This window comes from Podarcis raffonei, chromosome 2 (assembly GCF_027172205.1).
Source record: "Podarcis raffonei isolate rPodRaf1 chromosome 2, rPodRaf1.pri, whole genome shotgun sequence".
Taxonomy (NCBI): domain Eukaryota; kingdom Metazoa; phylum Chordata; class Lepidosauria; order Squamata; family Lacertidae; genus Podarcis; species Podarcis raffonei.
Window position 1 is genome coordinate 29,255,181 of NC_070603.1, and position 17,033 is coordinate 29,272,213.

The 17,033-nt window shown below is 45.3% G+C and overlaps 1 protein-coding gene across 1 annotated transcript in view; it reads left to right on the forward strand.

Annotated features, from left to right (window-relative positions):
- Positions 1–12,096: 12,096 nt before the first annotated feature.
- BAHCC1 (BAH domain and coiled-coil containing 1) overlaps positions 12,097–17,033 on the forward strand; it is a 128,767-nt gene continuing 123,830 nt past the window's right edge. Inside the window, exon 1 of the mRNA XM_053375477.1 lies at positions 12,097–12,239. The gene's annotated coding sequence lies outside the window, so the exon portion shown is untranslated. The remainder of the gene's footprint in view (positions 12,240–17,033) is intronic.

The following is a 17,033-nucleotide window of genomic DNA, read 5'->3' on the forward strand; positions in this document are numbered from 1 at the left end:
AGAGAAAAATAACTACCAAACTTTTAGAAGACATCCGAAGGCAGCCCTGTTTAGGGAAGCTTTTAATGTTTAATAGGTTATTGTATTTTAGTGTTTTGTTGGAAGCCGCCCAGAGTGGCTGGGGAAACCCAGCCAGATGGGCAGGGTATAAATAATAAATTATTATTATTATTATTATTATTATTATTATTATTATTATTAGACATCATAAACAAGACTGAAAAATTTCCCAAGTATGTGCCTGCTGGTTTATATGAATGCCCTTCCTATGCTCACCAATTCTGTTGAGCAAATGACTGCATGGAGGAGAGAGCAATCTATGGCTGATAGCCGAGATGGCTGTACCTTACCACCAGATTCCAGTTGCTGGAAACTACAAGAGGGGGAGTGCTCTTGCCCCCTTGTTTCCTGTAAGCATCAGGTTGGCCACTGTGAGAACTAGGCAGACCAATTCTATGGGGGCCAAGGTGTGTTCAGCCCCCGCAATATCTGTTGGGAGGGGGATCGGCCCCCTCAGCACTGAGGAGGCCGAGCGTGGAGCTGAGCGCAGCGTGGCATGGCTTCAGTGGCCTCCTCCTGAGCACGAGAGAGGAGGAGCCACTGGCCATTGAAGCCTCAACCTGCTGGGTTCCATGCTTGTTCCCGACGATGCAACATTGCACACTCAATGTGCACATGACGTCACACGCACACGACGGGCCCCCCCTCAGTCTTGGGACACGAGTCGGCGCCTCTGGTGATGTCAGCCTCCGGGGAATCAGGTCCCTCCCACGGACACAGCCAAGAATCAGAGAAACGATCAAAGTTCTTACCATGCAATTTATTCAATAATTCACAGAGAGTGACAAAGGAATGCAGCCTTCCCTAAATATGGCATTGCTCTAAGTAAAGTCCCGTTACCCCCACGTCTCCCCTATTCGACGTCATTCCTATGTCGGGTAATCTGAGCTTTCTGCTGCTGAGCTCTCTGTTCTACTACCCTAGTCCTGGGGGGCAGGGGGCTGGTCAGGAATGCTTTCCAAGGACACTGAATCTGTCAGCCGTCTCTCCCCTGGTGTTTCTTCTTCTACTTCCTGCTGTTCCTCTTCCAATATTTCCCAGCTTCTGCCCTCTGCAGCCTCTGAAATATGCCCTTCTGCAAACCACTGTTCTAAATCTATACTGTCCTCCTGTTCTCTAGAAGCTTCAGGGGAAGGGGGAGGGTCCCCACTATTCTTCCTCAGTCCAGCCCCTGACAGGTGAGACAGGATGCTGGACTGGAAGGACCAATGGCCTGATCCCGCAGGCTGTTACGTTCTTATGCTCACAATCATTTCTTCTGGCCTCTGAGCCTATCTGGGAGACAGAAGATAAAACAGTAACAATGGGAGGCATTTGCATGGGAAGATACATCAGGGTACAGGATGGTGTGGAGAAAATGGCTAGAGAGGTGATTTTCTACCTCTCTCAAGGGGAATAGAACCAGGGCTCATCCATCCAAGGAGAAGGAGTGCCAGGAGCTTCTAGATAGACCAAAGGAGGTGCTTCTTCTCGCAGTGCCTAGTTAAGCTATGGAAGATGCAGTGATGGCTACTTAAAGGGAGATGAGAATAATTAGTGCAGGATAAGGCTATCAATTCCACTAGCCAGGATGGCTCTCTTACCTCTAATATCAGAGGCAATACGCCTCCCGAGTACCAGTTATTGGGGGTGACAAGTGGGGAGTGCTGTTGTGCTCATGTGCCGGTTGTGGACTTCCCATAGGCATCTGCTTGACCACTGTGGGGACAGAATGCTGGACCAAATGGACCTTTGGTCTGATCTAGCAGGGCTCTTACGTTCTAAAGAGCTTCAAACCACACCACCACCCTTTCTAAATGTAAAGAATTCTTAAAACAGACAAGGAAGGCAGCATGAAAATACCTGTTGAGGACGCTTTAGGAAATGTTTATATGTGGGGGTTTTTTAAAAATCAAAACCGTGTGTGTGAATAGATGTACCATGTGGCATGCAAAATTGTGATCAATTGGCTTTAGAAAACACAATGATTAAGTACCATGCAAACATTCATGTTTTTAAAACGCAGCTTTGGCTTGTTAAATGCATATCTAGCTTAGGGCAAGGTGTTTTTTTGTTTACTTAGTTACCCTTAAATTACTTCTGTGCTACCCCATAAGAGGAGTTCTCTTGATGGAATACATAACAGAAACTGCTAAAATACTAGGAAGACAATTTTTAAAATTAAAAATACCTATCGTGTAAAATGTCATAAGAATCATAAACAAGTTGTGGCAGAAGCTAAGTAATAAGATTAATTGAATAAAATTAAATGCAAACAGGTCTTACATGTCTTTAGAAATGCCCGAACCTCAGAATTGTTGTGATTCCTGATACACTCCATTCAAAACCTTCCTTGGAGGTTTCTAAGCAGAGGCTGGATGGCCATCTGTCATGAATGCTTTAGCTGAGACTCCTGCACTGCAAGGAGTTGGACCAGATGACTCTTCCAACACTACAATTCTATTATTCAGTTTCTGTGAAAATCGCCAAAACGTTTACCTCTGAGGGAAGGGGCATTAGCAGAGTAGAGTTAACCTCCAGCCATGGTTGCCCTGTGAATCTGATTCCTTACGCGTTGGACGCCAACTCCATTTGGGATGCGCCACAACTCAGTGGCGCAAAGTATCTGCTTTGCATGCAGGTCTAATCCCTGACATCTCCACATAAGCCTGGACAACACCCATCTGGAACCCTGGGAAATCACCGCCCACCAATGTAGTTGGGACTCAACTAGAAGGGCTGTTAGTCTGACTCAGTGGTCCCTCGTGGTCCCTTCTAACTCTACACTTCTGTGATTCCATGTCCACATATTCTTCCCTCTTCCTTGCCCAAACCTGTGTCAAGTCCTTGCCCTTCCTCTCCCTCCTGGTTGATTCAACTCCCATGGGGCCAAAACCCAGAGCAAAAGCTGTTGAATGACCAGAGGTGGACTGAGCTCCTCTACTTTGAATAGGTGTGTAGAGACAAGGGAATGTCGGCGTGTTCGGCCTTTCTCATCCCTGCACAAGTTTCCTCTCCTAAGTACCATACTTCCTGTCTATGCAACTATGAAAGGTGCAAGGGCTCCTCCCTGCGTCCCCATCCTCTTGCATCCTGGTCTGGGCACCCTTGGCAGATGCCATATACGGTTGATGAGTCAGTCCATTCTAAGACAATCTTGGCTGAAAATATATTCCTTGTGATCAGGCGGTGTAATTTCCTGAGACTTACTAAGCGATAAGGATGTCGAATCTGTCCCACGCCTTGTGATGTGTTTGTCCTTTATCCTCATGCAACCAAATACAATGATGCAGCTGTGTTCCTTTACAAAACATGGTTTTACAAGCCCCGTCAAAGGCAGATGTGAATGGGAGCATGTGATACAAAGCAATGGGAAGCCATCCCTGCCTCAAGGAGTTAACCATCATTATTTCAAAGTGAGCTTCTCAGGAAACAGGGAAGGGCTAATTCCCCACCCCACCCCTTGATTACTTTTACTTTATCTCCAATTGTTTGCAGGGGAATGTTGGTAGATAAGCATTACTTGGCTTAACTGTGGTCACATCTACCTACAATACTAATTTAAAACAACATGAAACTGATTGAGGGGTCAGGGCTATGTCTTAGGGGCTGTGGTGTTGTGAAGATGCTGAGAATTTTTATTGGGATCCCTCTACAGTAGTGTTTTCACATTCAACTACAGTTCCCAAGTTCTATTGGTTGAGTGCTGTTACGGCCTGGTTCCAATTTCTAGTGCAGAAATAGCCATAATTATTGCATCAACCAATCCATATGCATATCTCAGCCTATGCCATGTTTATATTGTGAGAGAAAAATATGAATCTCTGTGACCCACTTTTGTGAGGTAAATGACAAAAGAACTGGCTGGATTCAAAATGTGGGGCTAAACTCACTCTCCAGCAGGGGGAATCACCCAGTTGCAGAGTTTAAACTCACAAGGTAAGTAATATAGGTTGTTAGATCATTTTATCCCATTAAGTTGTATACAGCGCTTGCCTGTTTTTACTCCTCTTGCAATGAACAGACCATACACTGCTAAGTAAGTTAAAATGCTTTACTTACAGATTAAAAGGTCAGATTCATGCATTTATCCAAGCAGCAGTGAGGAGAACACAGGCAAAATACTCTTGGGGAGAAAATACAGAAAGATAGCTTCAAACACATGCAGTAAGCTTGGAGCAAAGCTGAGACATGTCCTTCCTCATAGGTTACAGAAGATAGGGCTTGCCCTTGATGAATATGTACGGTGTTAGAGGATATGAAAAGAGGAATAACACCAAGCCACATCAGCAGTGATCAGGGAGCTTGACTATTCTGGGATGTATGTCAAGTGCCAATATTCTGAAACAGATCCTCAGGAGTCAGAAAGTTTCTGCCTTGGGCCAAAGGAAATCCAATACAAGCAAAATGTAAATCTCCGAACCTGTCAACATGGAGACTCCCCCCGCCCCAGTTTGTGATCTTCAAACTTTTTGAAAATACAAAAGTCATTTAAAAAACAACAACTAACACAATCCTTTTTTAAAGGTCTTTTTTAAATTATTGAAATGCAAAACATAATACAGTGAAAAACACAAATATATCAGTATTTGTATACATACAAATATATCTGAAGGCTTTATCCGTGGAAACAAAACAAAAAACCCTAGACATTTTGCCAAATTTGAAAAATTCCCATCTGGACACAAATTTTAAGGCTGAGAAGGAAGATGTACCCAGGAAGAACCAGACGTATGGCAACCCTGGCCTCTCCCCTGGATCAGAGCCCTCCTCCAGCTCCCTGAGTTCCTCCCACTCTTTCTCCTCACCCAACCAATCCCCTCCATGGGGTTCATGACGCTTTCAGCATATGATACCTCTGCTTAGAGATCTGTACCGGTTGCCCATTTGTTATTATGCCAGATTCAAGGTGCTACTTACACATCACTTGGGAAGACAGGTGAACTAATACCATTGTACTGGAATAAGCAAATATCACCATTGTTGAAGCAATGATTCTTCAACATCAGCTTTGTTGGACTGGTCATGTTGTGAGGATGCCTGATTATCATCTTCCAAAGCAACTACTCTATTCCGAACTTAAAAATGGAAAGCGTAATGCTGGTGGTCAACAGGTTTAAAGACTCTCTCAAGGCAAATCTCAAAAAATGTAGTATAAACACAGACAACTGGGAAACACTGGCCTGTGAGTGCTCCAGTTGGAGAACAGCCTTTACCAAAGGTGTCATGGGTTTTGAAGACACTTGAACGTAGGATGAAAGGGAGAAACGCGCTAAGAGGAAGACACGCTTGGCAAATCCACACCGCGATCAACTCACGCCCAGAAACCAATGTCCCCACTGTAGAAGGATGTGTGGATCCAGAATTAGCCTCCACAGTCACTTACGGACTCACTTTTAAAACCGTGTTTATGGAAGACGACCTTACTCGGCTATGAGTGATTGCCAAAGAAAAAGAGAAGAAGAAGAAGCTACTTACTGCTGGTACGTAGGTTCTAGAATCATAGGGTTGTGAGGAGACCCCAAGGGTCATCAAGTCCAACCACCTGAAATGCAGGAATCTTTTGCCCAGTGTGGGGCTCAAACACAGTAACGCCCTTCACAGCTTGAGACCACTTGTGAGATCTCCCTACTCCATAGATGTCCACTTCAACCACATCGATTTGTGGAACTGCCACTGTTACAGGTGCCACATAATACTCTGCAGTGTAAGAGACATCTACACGTTGGAACTCCCTAATAATTTCAGCCAGGCACCTTCGCTGTTCTCTTTTTGGCACCCGTTTAAAACAGTTTCGTTTTAAGCCTATCCAGACATACAGATCTTGACGTGTTTTATTCTCCTTACTGTTGGTTTTAGTCACCTTCAAATGTTTTCTAACTGCCTTTCATGGACAATTTTAATATTTCTTGTAAATTCTGCAAGATTTTATTGCAATCAAGGGTTATACATTTTTTGATAAAAATGAATGGACTAGCAAGCGATATGGTTGGGCTTTGACAGCCTGCCCTCCAAAACCTTCAGGATCTAAAGGTGGGGGGGATTTTAAACAGAGAGCCAAGATTCTCAGCAAAGTTCAAAGGCTCATCCAATATTAAATTGCACACAAGCTGTGAATTTCAAGAGCAGAGGTGGCAGCAAGTTTTTGAGGCCTCACCAAAAAGAAAAGAAAAAAAAGAAAGCAATGTTAGCCATACAAGGCAAGACCGTCGCTCCCTCTTCTTAAAAGTAGAGGGGGGACGTCCCTTTCGCAATGCACACCTAACCCATAGCATAGAAAGTAGAAACCCATAGATTATCTCAGGGGTTCAGAGAAGCCTGGCCATTCCAGCTTTTAAGACCCCTAGCTATAATAAAAATGACAACACCCAAAAAAACCAGAATTAGGTGCCAAAAATAAAGAGGGATGTAACTTTTTTGAGGGGATACTTAACAAAGCCTTTCCTATCTGAGAGTGCGTCACATTTGGGTCCAGTGTGCATATAAACAAGCTGCGAAACTTATAATTTTTTTTAACAAGTGTCTAAATCTGAGGCCTCCTTTGAGCTCGAAGCCCCTGGGCCAAATGGTCACCCTGACACCGCCCCTCTGCCCTGATTGTCCCAGAGGCCCTAATAAGCAGTAAATAACAATAGCCCTTTAGTGTGTAGGACCAATGAGTCGGCCAGAAAAATAGGTTTTCCCAGGGAATCGTCACATGATGGCTGGACCGTGAGGGAGGGGGAGCCCTTCGCTTGGCCTTCCCCCTTTGGCACCTCCACCAGGACAGAGCTCCCCAGTGGCAATGGGATCTGACAATTGGCTTTGTGTAGCCTGTCAGAAGACAGCCTACATGGCAATGACATGCTTTCTCCTCTACTTCAGGACTCCTCTTGCCTATTTGCTGGCTGACCTTTTCTGTAGCCGGAGCGGATGGAAATCCTAGCAGCAGCGGCAGCTAAAAGCAGGGAGTGCTCTGCAGAAAACTGATTGGCCCATCTGGGTGGATATATTGGGATGATTTGTGAAAATCCAGACAAGCAAACAAAGGGACAAGGACAGCAGCCCAAATAGGTCAAGGGAGGCTCATGGGTTGTTGTTGCTGCTGCTTCTGCCGCCGCCACTCCTTTTTCCATCTCGAAGAAAACACATTTCTGAGACAGGAAAACGCTGCCGCCTGCGTATCCTGGTCCTTTAAAGTGCCCCCAGTTCAGCCTCACACCAGGTGTCTTAAGTTCCCCACCCCCAGCTCGCCATTTGCCTCCGCTCCAGAAATAAATCAAAACGTCTCTTAAAACTCATTTGTGTTCTTTTGCTTCTGAATGTCTTCAGCACAGTCTCTTTGCCAAGCCCTTTGGGCTGAATCGCAGGCAGACATTAGCAGAGGACACTTCATCTTACCAACCTTATGTATCTGTTTTGTTTCTTGGAGGAGAAAAAAGAAGCAGGAGGACTGTGGCGGCGGGTGGGGAGGGAGGGAGGGAGGGGGAAAGCACTTATGCAGAGGGGGAAAGATAGGGAGGCGGCTCGGTGCAGAAATGAAAAGGGCCTGAGTCAGAATAATGAATTGGGGACATTATCTCCGCTCTGCCACACCGCTTGCAACTTTCCCAGACCTGCATGGGTGACACTGACCTTTAAAATGTCTGTTGGAAATGCACACTGAGGCAGACTGCAAGCAGAGCCAGAAAGCGTAGGGGTGGGGTTGGGGAAGGCATCAAATTCATTTCTTTCCCCATTCTATTGCATTTCCAAATTGAACCAGGACCTTAAAGTTTAGTGCTACTCCAACATGAAAGCTTTTTTCTAGTCACACCTTAGAGACCAACTAAGTTTGTCATTGGCATGAGCTTTCGTGTGCATGCACACTCTAAGTTTGTCATTAGTATGAGCTTTTGTGTGCATGCACACGAAAGCTCATACCAATGACAAACTTAGTCGGTCTCTAAGGTGCTACTGGAAGGATTTTTTTTATTTTGTTTTGACTACGGCAGACCAACACAGCTACCTACCTGTAACTAGAACAATGAAAGCTTTTGTTTTCTTCCCCCTTCCTTAACCACTTACCCTGTAGACCAGCCTTCTTGAACCAAGTGGATGTTTTGGACTACAACTCCCATAATCCCCCTGGCCATTGTCTGTGCTGGCAGGGGGATGATGGAAGTTGGAGGCTAAAACTTCTGGAGGCCACCAGGTTCGGAAAGATTGGCATGCCATGTGTTATGGTAGGATGGGGTAAAGATTAAAGATAATGATGATGGTGATGATATATGGGGCAGTCGAAAGAATTTAAAAAAATTTGTCCAGTAGCACCTTATAGACTAACTAAGTTTGTTCTGGGTATAAGCTTTCGTGTGCATGCACACTTCTTCAGATACACTGAAACAGAAGTCACCAGACCCTTATATATAGTGGGAGGGTGTGTGGGGTTTTTCTCAGGAGGGTAGTAGGAGATGGGTGATTGACTCAATGGGTATGGTAAACCTGTTGACGGCTGCAATTGTTGTTGTTTAGTTGTTCAGACGACTGCAATTAGTCCTACAGAAAAAGGCAACAGATAGTATGCAGATGACCAAAAATAGCTTTAGCATGTGTAATGAGACAAAAATCCAGTATCTATTCAGACCAGGTCTCTCCATAGTTTTCATTTTGGTAATAAGTTGTAATTCAGCAACATTGAGTCAATCACCCATCTCCTACTACCCTCCTGAGAAAAACCCCACCCAGGACAAACTTAGTTGGTCTCTGAGGTGCTACTGGACAGTTTATTTTATTATTATTTCGACTGCATCAGACCAACATGGCTACCTACCTGAATCTAGATATATGGGGCAGTTAGCAGATATCAGCCCAGATGGAGTTGCTTTAAGGCCAGGGCCCATCCTTAGACGCATAAGAGTTGGAAGGGACCCTGAGGATCATCTAGTCCAACCCCCTGCAGTGCAAGGACTATGCAGCTGTCCCTTATGGGGATCGAACCTTGAACCTTGGCATTATCGGCACCATGCTCTAACTATCCATCTACTACCCAACCAACGTTCTGAGGCGTTTTAGGGCCTTGGATACAACTTCCAGTTGATACACTCACTCCTATCGGTTAACATGGGCTTCAGTTCATCAACAGGGTCTCCTTTAACCAGCCTTGCACAAGTTCTGGTTCACTTCAGTAAGGCTTGCACAGTTAGGCTTGTGTGTAGATTGTGCTCTGTGGGTGAGAAGGCACCTGTCATGTAAATCTCCCACCTGAAAATGTCACCTCAGCCTGTTGTCTAGGAGTGGCTGGATGCGCAAGAAAGATGAGGCTTCCTGTACCTCTAAATAGTTTTCTTAGGAGACAAAATTTCAGCAGGTGTAGCTTGCAGACTTTGGTTCCTCCTGCTGAAATTCTGTCTCTAACACCATGGCTAAAGGTATAAAAATTCTATCCTGTTGTTTACACGGCCACTCGACTCCTGGGCAACCAATTGAAGTTGACCTCCACAAAACAGACACATGAAGTCAACCAAAATGAAATTTGCATCAAGCTTGATTGTAGACAAATGTCCAGAATTTGCAACATTTGTTCATGTTATTCCTTCAAAATTTCATGTCTTAATTTCTTACAAAGTATTTCTTACTTTTTTCTTAAAGAACTAACAAGTAAACTTTGAGTTCAAGCAGCAGCAAGAATCTGTTTTCTCGCCCTCCTCCCTTAACCCAGCCTATTTGGGCACCCAGAACTCAAAAACTTGAGCAGGAGGGAGAAAATGTAATTAGTATGAGAGCAGGAGATGCCATTTATCACTCAAAGTCTTCTGCCAGCCTCAAGGGGAGGGGCCATCACTCAGAAGCAGGGCACATGCTCTGCATACAGAAAGTTCCAGGTTCAACTCCTGCTGTCTTCAAGTAGAGCTGAGAAAAATTTCTCTTTGGAATCCTGGAGAGCTCAATGGAGTAGTGGACCTGGTGGACTAGTGGCAATAACACAGTTCCCTATATTCCTAGATATTCAAGCCAGTGTATGCCAGTCCATGACCTGAGGCAAATAGCTTCACTGTGGCACTGTGGGTTAAACCACAGAGCCTAGGATTTGCCGATCAGAAGGTTGGCGGTTCGAATCCCTGCGACGGGGTGAGCTCCTGTTGCTCGGTCCCTGCTCCTGCCAACCTAGCAGTTTGAAAGCACGTCAAAGTGCAAGTAGATAAATAGGTACCGCTCCGGCGGGAAGGTAAGCAGCGTTTCCGTGCGCTGCTCTGGTTCACCAGAAGCGGCTTAGTCATGCTGGCCACATCACCCGGAAGCTGTACGCAGGCTCCCTCGGCCAATAAAGCGAGATGAGAGCCGCAACCACAGAGTCGGTCACGACTGGACCTAATGGTCAGGGGTCCCTTTACCTTTACCTTCTAACAGAGAGGCACCCTTAGGCTCTCGGTGACTGTGATTTTTCCCAGAGTTGAGACAAAGTCTTTTTCTACTCTAGAGGTTGCATCAGTTGCTTTTAATTTCAGCCTGGACTTAAGGAAGCCAAAAGGTAAACATAACCAACAACAGTTCTCCAAGAAGCTGAGGGTCACATTTGTGCTCCTCACTAGCACTTCCACTACCTAAAGACTCGGAGAAATTAAGAGAGGAGCTCCCAACTGTCCTCGTCTCACTAAGGAGGACCACACCACGCTTAAACAGCCATTGTTTAAATCCCATGAAAATCCCTCTCGTTCATTGCACCCTTATCCTGCTCGGCTTTTTCTAAATAAGTGTGAGCTTTCCGCCCAGGAGAGGGCCAAACTCCGTTTGTGGGATTCGATGCCTGCTGTGCATTGTTCGCTGCAAGGCACTGCTGATGTGCCTATGCAACGCTGTGTGGTTCAGAGCAAATCTACAGACGTTTCCCATCAATGGCTTCCTTTCCTGATTCAGCTTTTTGTACACCTGCAATTTAGGGCACACCACACTTAATGCAGGACGTTCAGAAATTTGACTTTAAAAAAACAACAACCCCCCCCCCCAAAAGCACTGAGTGATGCGCTTTGTAATGAGGGACAGTTTGCAAGCTTTGCTCCAAGGGACATTGAATTAAAAACAGCCCTTTGGTACTTCTGGACGGGCTATTTCTATAATCATAGAGCTGCAACAAACTGCCTTTGCCATAGGCTTTTATTTGAGATTCTGATAACAGGCTGTGGTTTTGAGGAACTAGAGCTCTCTCTAGACAAGGCTCGGTCTTGTCGAATTATTGACTTTGTAGTGTATATCATTCCCCATTGTAGCGAGGTAATGGCAGCTCTCGCTAACACACTAGGAATATGTTAAGGAACTGCACAGTGCAGTGACGGCAAGTTTCTGTTTTATCTCGTTAGACTTACCCGACGTCACGTTGGTATTCAACCCAGCTAATGCCGTGCCGTTAAAAAAAGAGAGAGAGAGAGAGGGAGTCTTACATTAATGACTTTTGTCACAAAAGTCATTAACATAATAGGACTTCCACATCAAAATTGAATATTAATGCTACACCAGGCTGAGGTAGTAAGAGGGATAATTGCTCTAATACATTTTCCAGTCGGATTTTCGCATCGTGGTAGCAATTGCATTAGCAAACCCGATTATTAACACATCTGATACAATGGCAGTGGCTAATAGGAGTTAAGTTGGTTCTTTTTCTTCTCCCCACTCAGGACCACAGCCCTTGTTCCAAAGCAAAAAATCACAGGCGCTGCCAAAATCTATGCACAAGTGTCAGCAGGAAACATTTAATCAGGATGGTGAGCACAGAGATAGACCAGGAGTTTGGGATAAATTTGCGAGAAGCGCAAATTACTCCTCCCCACTTTGTTACTAGGGGCAAATTGCTCCAGCCTCCTACTTTCCATCTGCGAAATGGGGGTGAGGGCTTCCCTGCTTAGATATTGTGAGGAGGATCCTCTTACTGTCACAAACAATGCTGAAAGGGCTGGTGATGATCACACGGAAATGAAAAATGTATGATTTTTTTTAAAAAAATGCAAATGCAAATGTTGCAGTCAGGCTGATTGTGCAGGAGTGAAACCATTGTCACTGCTAACTCTATGAATATTTCCCCTAATATTTTAGGACCCCTGTGCAAGACACATAAACATGGAAGCAAGCCCCTTTGATGTTCTCATGCAGCATGCTTTGAAGTAAATGCACTGCTTAAGGAAGCAATCCTGCGATCAACTGGGCAGGCAACTGAGAGGCTGTGGGATGGCTGCAGACCCTCTCTCCAGGTGAGAGCAAGATCAAGGGCAGAATGGGAGCCCATGGGCAGAAGTATTGTGGCACCTGAAAGCCCCACTGAAGTCACTCTGTAACTGAAGATGCTCCAAGGTGGAGTTTCTCAGCCTGTGGGTCCCCAGATGTTGTTGGACTACAACTCCCATCATTCCTAGCCAGCATGACCAGTGGTCAGGGATGATGGGAGTTGTAGTCCAACAACATCTGGGGACCCACAGGTTGAGAACCGCTGCTCCAAGGGGGAGCATGTCCAGAAACAGGGTGTGCTCCTGGGGCATGTTGGGGTGGGGTGGATGAGGGTGTTGGATCTGCCAGACCAGAAGCCGCTGCCCCCTCATTACCATGAAAAGAGTGCATCGTAGAATTGTAGAGTCGGAAGGGACCCTGAGGATCATCTAGTCCAACCCCCAACCCCGCAATGCAGGGATAGTCAGCTGTCCCATACGGGGATCAAACCTGCAACCTTGGCATTATCACCACCATGCTCTAAGCAGCTGAACTAAAAGCAAACTAACTGGACAACATTTTCCCTACTGTTTGTGTCAGTGGCAGAATGTGTGTTCAAAATCTGCCTGCACACCTTCAGTCCTGGCTTGCTCAAGCTAACAGGGTTTAGGCAGTGGCATTTTTACTGCCACCTTAGTCTGTTAGGGCGTATAGCCTTTCTTCAGGATCGCAGCCAATTTTATAGCACACTCCTAGGCTTGCTTACCCAGAAGTAAGTCCTGCAGCGCATCAAGGGCATTTCAATCTTTCTTATCATTTCTCCTCAAAATACCCTTTGAAGTAGGTCTTTATTTTTCCTAGTTTTACAGATGGGGGAACTGAAGCAGTGGGAGTGTGGCTTGCCTAAAGCCTCCAAACGGAAGTTCTGTCTGCTTGCAGTGCTCTGGTTTTTGCAGAATTCCAGTATTCTGACGAGGCTGGATACTGAAGGAGACCCAGACTGGATTGAGATGGATGTGGGAAGACTAGGTTCAGCATTGGACAGTGATGGTGATGGAGTGCTTTGCAGGGCGTAGTAACCTTGCCTCTAACAATTACTCTTCCGTGAATTCTAATGTACTTCTGGAAATCAAATTCCTTGCCAGATAGCAAATTTCCAGTGATGTGAATGTGGGGTGGGGGGCGGGTGGGAATAATATATGCAGCCAAAAAATCAAAAGTTTGCAGAAGATCTGGTACACAGGATGAGGCCCTACCTGTCCACAGACTGTCTCACCAAAGTGGTGCATACCTTGGTTTTCTCCCGCTTGGACTACTGTAATGTGCTCTACGTGGGGCTACCTTCCAAGGAGACTTGGAAACTACAGCTGATCCAGAATGTGACAGCTAGACTGGTGACCGGGAGTGGCTGCTGGGACCATATAACACCAGGCTTAAAGTATCTTCACTGGCTCCCAGTACGTTTCCGAGCACAATTCAAAGTGTTGGTGATGATCTTTAAAGCCCTAAACGGCCACCGCCCAGTATACCTGAAGGAGCGTCTCCAGCTCCATCGCTTAGGTCCAGCTCTGAGGGCCTTCTGCTGGTTCCTTCACTGAGAGAAGTGAAGTTACAGGGAACCAGGCAGAGGACCTTCTTGGTAGTGGCGTCGTCCCTGTGGAATGCCCTTCAGATGTCAAGGAGATAAAGAACTACACAACTTTTAGAAGACATATGAAGGCAGCCCTGTATCAGGAGGTTTTCAATGCTTGATATTTTTAGATATTCTGTAAGCTGCCCAGAGTGCCTAGGGAAATCCAGCCAGATGGGTGGGGTATAAATATTATTATTATTATTATTATTAAGCTTCTATCAAAAATTGGGAGGGGTTTGTATAAGGTCTGTGTGCCAAAATACCATTGCTTAAACTCCTTGGGTGTTCATCCTTCTCAGCCTAAAAACTATACATGCAGGATGGGTTTCTATTCAGTTTGATGACAGAGTTTCAACCTGCTATACCTGCAGGGCTTCAGCTCAGTGAAAAAACAAGGATTTCACCTTAATGCACAAACAGGTTTATACCTACTTATCATTGCCTAGAGATCACTCAGTTGTTACCACAGGGCTGTGTGCTTTTGCTAACACACACACATAAATCAAATACAACCACAAAATGCAAATTCTGTAACCGGAATGCACCATGCAAATTGGGCACATTTAATTGTATAAACTTAGTGCGAAGCATGCGTGTTCTACTTCCGCAATTCAGATTCTGAAATAATGGTGGGAGGGGAAGGGCCTGGCCATGTTCTGCAGCTTAGTGGCCAGTGCTGGCGCCACCATGAAGGCACACCATCGCTTCCTCTTCCTCTGAATCCTTGAGAGGGTTTTCCCCCAACTTTGCTTGGCCATCCTTTTCACAACTGCACACACCTTTTCCCATCTGCCCAGCTTCTGTTGCCTGCCAGCAGTTCTATATTTCTTTCCTTAAACTTAGTTCCAAGACACCTTTCTAAGAAAGGCTCACTTACCGTAGTTACATGTCGTTGTTTACAAATATTGAAATATTGAAACAAAAAAATACTGTTAATAAAGTCAAATTGTTAAGAAGGAAGGAAGGAATTTACTTTTCCAACTTGCTATGGGTGGAATAAAGGTACCGTATTTTTCGCCCTATAGGACGCACCTTTCCCCCTCCAAAAATGAAGGGGAAATCTGTGTGTGTCCTATGGGGCAAATACAGGCTTTCGCTAAAGCTTGGAGAGCGAGAAGGGTCGGTGTGCACCGACCCCTCTCGCTCTCCAGGCTTCAGGAAGCTATCAGCAAGCCTGGGGAGCCCGCGGGAGTTCCCGCAGGGCTCCCCACGCTGCGGAAAGCAGCCTGCCACCCGCGCGTGGGGCGCCCTGGAGCAGAGCGCACCTCGCGCCGGGCAGACATCGGCCAGCCCCACAAGCTCGGGGGACAGCAGGGAGGCGGAGCGCCGCCATACCGCTGTTCCCCGACCTGGTTTTTGGGGGGGAAATAAAGGGGGGGAAATTCCTTTATTTCCCCCCCCCCCAAAAAAACTAGGTGCGTCCTATGGGACAGAGCGTCCTATGGGACGAAAATACGGTATTCGATTATTTGGTTGGTTGCTAAGTTTATACCCTGACCTTCAACAGATTCCCAGAGCCAGCAGGATGCCTAATGAAAAGTTAAAATTTACAGTAAAGGAAATGAAAACACAAACATTAAAAGAAGAACAAGGATAAATGAACAGTCAGCAGAATTACAAACAAATGAGCAGCACAAAAGCAATGTAGAAAGGATTAAAAAGCCTCTGGAAGGGAGAGGGGGTAAAAGGTATTTCCCTTGAACCAAAATGGTATCAAGGTAAGTGACTGGCAAGATCCCCAGGGAGGGTGTTCCACAGCTGAGTGTCACCACCAAGTACACCCTTTCTGCTGCAGCCACCTGGTGCACCTAGAACAGGGGTCTGCAACCCGCGGCTCCGGGGCGGATACTAGCGAGGGGAGGAGGCGCATTGTGCGCCCCGACACTCCCCACTGTGGCGGGCACTGTACTGGCTGTGACGTCGCATGGGGGTGGTGCGTGTGTTAGTCACGCACCGTCCCGACGTCACCTTCCCGCCCGCTGTCAGATCGGACATTAAGGTAAGAAACAATATATGCAGTGTTATATTTGTTTTAAATGTCGCAATGGTTTTGCGGCTCCCAGTTTTTTTTCCTTCGGAAACGGGTCCAAGTGGCTCTTTTTGTCTTAAAGGTTGCAGACCCCTGACCTAGAATGTCAACAGGACAGGAATCCAAAAAAAGACAGCCACTTGAGTTCCTAGATTAAATGTTACAGCAAAGGAGAGGGAACCTGTAACCTGCCAGATGTTGTTAGACTTCAACTCCCATCAGCTCCAGCAAGCATGGACAATGGTCATTCTGATGGGAGTTGTAGTTGAGCAATATCTGGAGGACCACTGGTTCCCCTCCCCTAGTACGGGAAGGTTTTCTTGGCTGGTGTGGTTGGTTTCCCTGAAGTTCTCTTTTGGCCGGAACTAGCTGATACGCCAACGGCTAGATTCACACTTACCATTTCTTAGGTTCCCCCATTCAAGACCCACATTGGGTAATTGGAAAGGAAATTATGTTCCAACCAAAGAAGAATGGTTGAATAAATTATGCGAATACTTGGAATTAGCAAAGTTGACTGATTTGATAAGACAAAAGAAAAAAATAATAATCCAGAAACAATGGAAATGTCTAAATGATTATTTATTTAGACAAGGATTAAGGTATTGGTTGTGTTTAGAATAGATTTATGAAAGATTTAGAAAACTTATTGATTAGAATATTTGTGTGAGATTGTATGGGAAAAATACAGAATAACAGATACAATCTTGCTTAAAATGTATATAGGAAGTGCAGTGTAAGCGGTGGAAGTCAATCAATGAAATTTTATTATTATTTTCATATTAAGATATTTGTAGAATAAATTTGGAAGAAATTCTTCCAACTTTTCTTCTTCTTTTCTCTTTATTTTATCTTCTTTTTACTTTTCTTTTTCCCCTCTTTTGTTCTTTTTTCATGTATATATGCTTATTTGAGGTGTATATGTGAGTATGTATTTGCAGTGTTTTGCTTATATTTTGTAACAATTATGTTAAATAAAATTAAAATTAAGAAAAAGACCCACATTGGGTTTCCATGCTGCTGACACTGTCACAGCTATAGCCAGCTAGTTCCTGCCACCCTCATCATTCCAAAACTAGTACAGAGAGAATACCTCAGGTGGGCAGGAGCGAGGGGAGCAGGGAGGACCCGATTCTTGCTGGATTTGTGCCTGGTGGCTTTTAAGCCCCTGCATTCCAT